Here is a 7035-nt window from a genome sequence, read left to right on the forward strand (position 1 = left end):
AAAAAAAAATCAATCTACTGAACATAGCTTTATGCTTCCATTTTATGAAAAGCCATATTCACACACATGAAAACATCTTTTTTGAATTAAAACATGAATCAGAGTAGTTTCTCTGTTTGAAGACCCATTCCGTAGATTTGCACAAAATGATCATAAATGTCAAACACACTGGAAGAAACCAAAAAAGACTCCCCGTTTACTTACTTTATTTTGAAAATAATTATATGCATAGATGAGGAATGCAACAAAATATAAAGGATATTTATGTGAGAACCATTTGTATTCATCTGGTGTAGCAGCAATATATCTCTAAAGAGAAAAACTCAAAAGTCTTGACAATGTCTTATTAACTGAGAATCTTGTTAGGCGAGAATTTGAAGAGGAGAGCTCAATTTGAAGACTGAAGTCCCACATCCAACTTTGGATGACCCTGTTAATTACAATAGGATGAAAACCAGGCCAAATGAAATAACATGTGAACTCAGGTGGGACATGCTGTGGCTAACACTTGATGGACAGGGATCAACAAAGGATGGTGACAGAAAAGGTGGATTATCTCTCTATTGTATATGTTAGCTTCACCCACGATGTCGAGTATTAACCAGGTTTCAGCAAGGAAGCTTGTACAGGAAGTAGGAAGTCGTAGTTATAATTCATGTAGAAAAATATTCTATATAACTGTATACACTGAAACCCAGTGACCTCCCACAAGAAGGTTAGTATTCTTTTTTTATCTTTCATGGTTTAGAAATAATCACTTGTTTTCTAGTCTCTAATATGGCTAAGGTTCAGTTTCCAGTGGCAAGGAAACTTGAATGGAAGTCCATCTATTTGGAGAAATTATCAAATGCCAAATAGGGAAATGACTACAAAATAATCTCATTTTGTTTTATTTGGTTCCAGTTATTTGGAGCTTTTATGTACTATATAACACACATTAATGGACAGGATGGTACTCAAAGGAAAACACTCACGAATAATAACACTAACTTATTGGAGTTTTTGGTCATTAGCATCCTTAATACTGTTTGGAAAATAGTTTAATGATTAATAAGTTTGCTAGTAGAAATTTTTTTAATGATTTATTTATTTTAGATAGAGAGAGCCCAGGGTGGGGGGCAGAGGCAGAGGGAGACATAGTCTTAAGTAGACTCCCTGAAGAGGGCAGAGCCCCATTAGGGGCTAGATCTCAAGACCCTGAGATCAACACCTGAGCTGAAACCAAGAGTCAGATGTTTAAAGAACTCCACTACCCAGGCACCCCTGATAGTTTTTAGATTAAATATAGAGTAGTATTCTTAACCAATTGTTCTGACGGAAAACAATTCTTAACAAAATTAATAATATACTTTCAAAAAGAATATTTTCTAAATGATGATATACCGGAGTATAAAATTTCACTTCCTATTGAATTTTCAACACTTACTAATAAAAGTAGTGAGAAACTTAAGATGTACAAAGATATGCTAAGCAACAAAATTATCATTATGGTGTGTGTGTGTGTGGTTTTCTTTACCCAATTGGAAAACTAGCAACAATACAATGTATTACCAAATGTGACACAAGGACTAAAATGAGTCATGTTCAAGTAGAAAGAAAAAATTAAGAGTTCACATAAATGAGTGAGTAAAAGAGACTTCAAAGACACAGCAGGCTTAATAAACTAATATTTGAAACTGAGGATATAAAGAACAAACAGGAAGTGGTGAGATTTATGGTGAACTCATAAAATGGGTCAGTAACATTTGGACTAACATATGTAAGAGTTCCAAATGAAAAGTGGCAAAAAGCTATTGAAGCATTGAGCAAGGATTAGTACACCACAGTTGGAGTCAAATATCCTTAACAGTACAATTCATCAAGGAAAACATATTTAGTTTCTATTCATGCATTAGCAATAAAATAATCCCACTACTGAACAACTAACAACAACAACTACGACGACGACAAAAAACTACAAGTATGGTTCTCATGACTTATTGATGATTTAGTGCAAAAAGAGTCAAAGAAATTCAAACATTTTAACCATAAAATCCTGGAAAACCAATTACCAAAAACATGTTTCAAAAAGAGTAAAAACAATGCGGAATAAAAAACAAGGACATTTTGAAAGGATTTTAAAAACTGTACTCACTTTAGCAGAAAGATCAACGTCCACATTCAGCTGCTCTTCTCTATCCCCGCCAATGGGACCAGGTGGAAGGCTGGGGCTGAAGGCCATGAGGTCGGTCTTGGGCGGGCCCTCCCCAGAGCACACCCTCTGCCGCCTCTGCTGCGAGTACGACCAGCTCCCCACCGCGCTGGAGCACACGAGCGTGGAGGCTTCCCAGGCCCGCACGCCTTGGCGCCTCGTGCGGCGCCGAGCACCTCAGCGCCGTGTACGGCGGCAGGCGTCAGCACCAACAGGCTGGACACGGCGCAGATGGCGGCGATCAGGTACACGTTGACATCCGACCGCGCCGCCTCCGCCCGCCGCGCCCGCCAACACCCGCGACGACGCCTTTGGCGCCTGGCCGCTCTCCACCAGCGACAGCAGCACAGTGGCCGTGGCCGTCAGCGCCGGCTCGCCGTGGTCCTTCACCAGCACCAGCAGGCGCTGGCGCGCCGAGTCCGCCTCGTCCAGGGTGCGCGTCGTGCTGATCTCGCCCGTGTACAGCGCCACGCGGAAGCGGGCTGCGCGCGCACCCGCCGCCGGCTGCAGCTCATACGACAGCCACGCGTTGTAGCAGAGTCCGCGTCCACCGCGCACCCGCCACCACGTGGCCGCGCCCACCGACGCGACACCAGCTTTCGCTCAGCGCGCCGCTCGCTGCCGCCAGCTTCCCAGGCAGCGGCAGCAGCGCGGGCGTTGTCGTTCGTCAGCACGAACACCTGGCATCACGTTGCTGCCCAGCGGAGAGCACGCCCCGCGTCGCAGCTCACTTGGAACTGCAGCAGCTCCAGCTCCTCGTGGTCCAGCGGCTGCAGCTGTACACCTTGCCGCTCTCCGCGTGCACCGACGTAGCTCGACAGCGCATACGCTTTCGCCCGCGCCGCTCCACCAGCGAGTAGGACACCAGCGCGTTCTCCTGCGCGTCGGCGTCGCGCGCAGACACCGTGAAGATGTGGCAGCCGGGCGGGTTGTTCTCCCTCACGAACACGGTGTACTCGGGCTGCGCGAATGCCGGCGCGTTGTCGTTCACGTCGGCCACTTCAACGTACATGCTAGCTGTGGTGGACAGCGAAGGCGATCCCCCATCTCGCGCTGTCACCACCAGTGCATAGTTCGCCACGCTCTCACGGTCCAGGGCGCTGTCCAGCACCAGCGAATAGTAATTCTTGAAAGTGGACACCAGCTTGAAGGGAACGTGGGGTGACAGGGTGCAGGTCAACTGCCCATTGGCACCAGAGTCGCGGTCAGACACACTGATTAGGGCTATGACCGTGCCGAGGGGAGCATCTTCTAACACCGGTAATGATAGTGATTTGATAACCAACTCAGGTACGTTATCATTGGTGTCCAAAATTTCCACCAGAACCGTGCAGTGACCTGCCATTGGGGGATTTCCTTTATCTGTCGCTTCTACCTGGATTTCATATAACTTAGTTTCCTCGAAATCTATATTACCCTTTACACTGATGTATCCACTAACTGGGTCTAAGTGGAATTTTGAAAGAGTATCTGCTGACATGTCTGTATTGAAAGAATATACAATGTCCTTATTTACTCCTTCATCCAAATCAGAGGCGTTAACAATCACTGCTAGGGTACCGTTTGGTGCATTTTCAAATAAACTGACTCTGTATACAGTCCTCTCAAACTCTGGGGCGTTGTCGTTTACATCTAGAATGGTGATCTTCACTTGAGTAGTGCCGGTGAGCTCTGGTTTCCCACCATCAACTGCCGTTATTAGTAAGTGATGTTCAGGAGTGTCCTCGCGATTTAAAACTTTTTTCAACACGAGTCCAAGGGATTTAATATTCTCATCATTTCTTTTAATATCCAAGGTAAAATAATCATTAGAGTTAAGACTGTAGGTCAACAGAGAATTGACTCCAATATCTGCATCTGATGCGCCCTCTAGCGGAATCCGAGAACCCAGCGGCCGGGATTCATAAATAAATAATATTTTTACTGCCATTGGGAAAACCGGCTGGTTGTCGTTAATGTCCTTCACCTCCACCTCTACATGGAAAACCTGCAGCGGCCTGTCCACGATCACCTCCAGGTGGATGCTACACTCCAGACTCCGCCCGCACAGCTCCTCCCGGTCGATTCGAGAATTCACAAACAAAATGCCATTCTGCAGATTTACCTCCAGAAGATCCCCGTGGCCTTTGGACGCCACCCGGAACAGGCGCGGCACCAGCTCCGCCAGCTCCAGCCCCAAGTCCTGGGCGATGCGGCCGACGAAGGTGCCGTGTTTGGCCTCCTCCAGGACCGAGTAGTGAACCTGGCCGCTCCCAGTCTCCCAGACAGTGAGGAGCAGAAGCGAAAGCAGTAAACGCCGGGCTCCTGAACCTTCTTCTCTCCATGAAAACACCATTGCAAGCCTTTCCCAAATATTGTGTCATTCGTGCCTCGATCCAAACTTCAAAAAATAATTTGAGTTCCTAATTTTTTTCTTCAATAACCTTATCATGCCCGTATCTCAAAGATGGTGAGGAAAAGCAGCATCTGAGTACATAACGCATGCCGCATTTCTTTTGTGGTGAAATAGCTTGTGGTGGACAGCGACATCATGTGGCTAAATGTGTAAGTATTAAATAAATGTACTTACCTTCTCCGTATACTTGCATCTGATCTTTCCCAAAATTTCTATTTTAGTTGTAATTTCCTTCGAGCACTTTTCAAATTCTTTATATTTATAAAAATACATCCTTTATACCAACTCACCACTTCCAAATATTCCAATCCATGACACAGTAAAATATAGTAGAATGATTAATAACAGTAGTGGACATCTACTGGAAATATTCCCCATGTGATAAGCATGGGGTTATTTTGGGTTATCCCATTAAATTTTTTTCCCCCATTAAATTCTCACAACAACTCTCCGAGGTAGATATTAATACAATTCACTTTTTACAAACAAGGAAGTGAAAACACATACCAGTTAAGTAACTTAAATATATTAACTGGAGATATTTGGGTGGGATCTCAATCTGATTCAGGACCCCTAACTTTTACCACTTGGTCTTGAAGTCTACATTTCATAGAAAAATCAGGGCCACCTGGGTGATTCGGCTGGTTAATCACGTACCTTTGGCTCAGGTCGTGATTCTGGGTTGGGGTCCTAGGATCCACCACCTGGGGCTCCCTGCTTAGCAGGGAGTCTGCTTCTCCCTCTGCCTCTCCCCCTCTATCTCTTGCTTTCTCTCTCTCTCTCTCTCAAATAAATAAACAAAATCTTAAAAAAAAAAAAAAAATTCTGGGGGGCGCCTGGGTGGCTCATGGTTAAGCATCTGCCTTCCACTCAGGTCATGATCCCAGGGTCCTCCCTTTCCCTCTGCCTGATGCTTCCCCTGCTTGTACTCTCTCTGTGTCAAATAAATAAATACAATCTTAAAAAGAAAAGAATGCCAGAAAGATGATTTTTGTAAAAAAAAAAAAAAGAAGAAGAAGAAGAAGAAGAAAAAGCAGGCCTTTGATATTTGTGACCACGAAAACATCAAGACATTGGGGAGCCTGGCTGGCTCAGTTTGTAGAGCATGTGGCTCTTAATCTCAGGGTCTGAGGTGAAGCCCCACATTGGGTGTGGATCCTACTCAACAACAAAAAAGTATGTGTATATACATATCTATATATACACACATATTTACTTCTATATTATTATGTTAATTTACAAAATTTACTTATTTATTTATGGACTGTGTATAACCCACTCTTGTGTCCTTGTTGTCTGTCTTAAATATTATTTATATAAAGATGCCAGAAGTCAGTTTTTTATAGTGCAATTCTGTTATACACTCTTGTGTCCTTATTGTCTGTCTTAAATATTATTTATATAAAGATGCCAGAAGTCAGTTTTTTATAGTGCAATTCTGTTATACATTTGTTTTACTATTTGACCGTACTGATTTGACTGTGTGATTTAGATATTTCTTACATTCATGACACCAAGTCAGAGTATATTTGTTTTTTAAATTTCCACACCATTTATACATTTCAACTTACCTGCATATCCTAAAATGTTCACAATATGAAATAATTAAGTTTTTAATGATCTCCACTCTAGATGAATTTCTGGATTCCAGTTTCTTAAAAAGTTGTCACTTGAAAGTATTGGTGATTTGACCAATCAATAAAGAGAAAAATAACTTTGGAACATAATTCACCATTCAATATCTGAAAGATGAGGCAATGTAATATTCTAAAGGTCTCTGTGAATTCAGTGAGAGACATGAGTTCTCTGAATATTTGAAAGTTGACCAGAGAAAATTCATTGACAGAAGTTGAATGTAGAGAGGTAAAAGGATGTCCAAAGCTTTGTTTATAGTCAGAGCCTCTTGAAATAAAACCAAATACATGATTTAAATATTAGGAGAAAAGTTTTCATACCAGCTTTTTTCCCCATGCAGTCACTGAATGCATGCCGTGATTACAACTTACTCCTATTTCACCATTCACATTTAGAATAGAATAAATTATCAATTAATGTTTTAATGGATAAATGAGTATTTTAAACTTTCTCAAGTAACATAAGAGGTAAGTTACATTAATGATATTTGTTAATATCAAACTTACATAATTTCTAAGTGATTCTATTGTACTAGTTCATGAAGAAGTAAGTAAACCTTTAAGAATTATTTTGGAAAAGTGTGAATCAAGGAAATAGTTATAGATATCTGTATGTCAGTCAGTGCTTGAAGAATCTTGAAAATTAGTAGCTAGTTTTAAAATGAGATACAGAATTAAATTTTTAAAACATCATGGACTCCATGGGATGCCAGGGTGGCTCAGTTAGTTAAGTGTCTGCCTTTGGCTCAGGTCATGATCCCAGATTCCTGGGATCAAATCCTGCATCCGGCTCCTTGCTCAGAGGGGAGCCTGTT

At 42.4% G+C, this 7035-nt stretch overlaps 1 pseudogene; it reads right to left on the reverse strand.

The window, feature by feature from the left end:
* Nucleotides 1–189: 189 nt before the first annotated feature.
* Nucleotides 190–5314, reverse strand: LOC121100729 (annotated as a pseudogene).
* Between the last annotated feature and the right edge of the window lie 1721 nt (nt 5315–7035).

This window comes from Ursus maritimus, unplaced genomic scaffold (assembly GCF_017311325.1).
Source record: "Ursus maritimus isolate PB19 unplaced genomic scaffold, ASM1731132v1 scaffold_5, whole genome shotgun sequence".
NCBI classification, from domain to species: domain Eukaryota; kingdom Metazoa; phylum Chordata; class Mammalia; order Carnivora; family Ursidae; genus Ursus; species Ursus maritimus.